We start from the raw sequence: 1,897 nt of genomic DNA on the forward strand, positions 1-1,897 counted from the left end.
TTTCTTCTTTCAGAGTCCCTGACACACATGGAACCGGCGGCATTAGCAAGAGAACACACACCATTTCAGAACACCCCATATTCAGCAGCGTAGATGTTGCCCTAGAAATGAGCAGGGTTCAAACCCCTGCAACAGCTCAAGCTAAGGCAATAGAGGGATTTGAACCTGGTGCTCCTAAGTCCTCAGTAAGTGAGCTAATCACGCAGTTATCAGGGATACCTCTTCTTCCTACTTGTGTTTGGTGTAAGGCTCACCTGGCAGCCACAGTCTGAGGATGGCTATGAGATTGTCAAGAAGGTGGTGGAGCAATCACACTGTGAGTCCTGCACAGCTTTAAGCAGTGGGCAATGCAGCACTGTTGGGACTTGCATGGTTGGGCACATGCCTGCCAAATGCCCCACATGGGACTAGGCAGAGAATGCTCCGAAGAGGAAAAAGTTGTTCTTTGAAAGTCTTATATGTCTCACATATCTCCTGACCCACATGATCAGAGGTCAGGAAAGCAGATCTTACGATGACAGGCTGAGAGCCATGGGGCTTTTTAGCCTGGAAAAGCGCAGGCTCAGGGGTGGCCACCTACAAGTTTATTAGGGGTGACCACCAGTATCTGGGGGAACGTTTGTTCACTAAAGCGCCCCAAGGGATGACAAGGTCAAACGGTTATAAACTACTGCAAGACCGTTTCAGGCTGGACATAAGGAAGAATTTCTTTATTGTCCGAGCCCCCAAGGTCTGGAACAGCCTGCCATCGGAGGTGGTTCAAGCACCTACATTGAACACCTTCAAGAGTAAATTGGATGCTTATCTTGCTGGGATCCTATGACCCCAGCTGACTTCCTGCCCTTCGGGCGGGGGCTGGACTCGATGATCTTCTGAGGTCCCTTCCAGCCCTAATGTCTATGAAATTTATGACCCCTGCTTCGAGGGAACCCTTGCATTTAGTGGCAGGAATTGAGGCACCTGAAGTTCCATGACCCTTTTGTATGTTTGGGTGCAAATGCCTACTGTTAAGGGAGAGTGTTCATGTGGGGGCAATGGGCAGTGCATTTCTGGGGCTCAGCAGCACTGGGTTCAAACCCCACTGATGGGAGCCAGCAGATATCCCACCTTCACTCTGGTCTTGGAAGTAGGCATTTCATACTTAGTTCATAGGCTAGTGACTTGGATTTGTGATGTTTCCTATAACCAGTGCACAGTGCCAGTAGCACACAAGTTAAAATAAGGAAAGAGAAGTGGTGATCATAAATAACAGGCTCTTTTGTTTTCAGCGAGAAGGAATTGGGCAGCTCAGTTATAAGAAACAGACTGGATCTGGGGAGGGCGAGAAGGAGATGAGTGTCCCAGGCTCTCAGTTCTCTTATTTCTATAGCTGAGCCCAGTTTGGCCTTTTCAGTGCCTTTTACCAAAGCTCTAGCAAGCACCTCGGGAACTGTTGGCTCCCAGCCACTTGTTTATGACATATTTTACCTTCTGAGCTGGAGATTCATAGATTCATAGACTGTAGAGTCAGAAGGGACCATGAAGGATCATCGTGTCTGACCCCCTGCCCCAGGCAGGAAAGAGGACTGAGGTCCGATGACCCCAGCCAGGTGCCTATCTAGCCTCCTTTTGAAAACCTTCAGGTTAGGTGATAGTACCACCTCTCTAGGCAGCCTGTTCCAGATTCTGGCCACCCTTACTGTGAAAAATGTCTTCCTAATGTCTAACCTAAATCAACTCTCCATTAGTTTGTACACATTATTCCTAGTTACTCCTAGGGATGCCCTGGTAAATAGTGCCTCTCCAATTCTCTGTTGTCCTCCCTTGATAAACTTATAGGCGGCTACAAGGTCTCCCCTCAGACATCTCTTGTGAAGGCTGAAGAGATCCAGGTCCCTCATCCTCCCGTCGTAGGGTC

Source organism: Gavialis gangeticus, unplaced genomic scaffold, assembly GCF_001723915.1.
Source record: "Gavialis gangeticus isolate Ggan-Ray unplaced genomic scaffold, GavGan_comp1, whole genome shotgun sequence".
Classification (NCBI taxonomy): domain Eukaryota; kingdom Metazoa; phylum Chordata; order Crocodylia; family Gavialidae; genus Gavialis; species Gavialis gangeticus.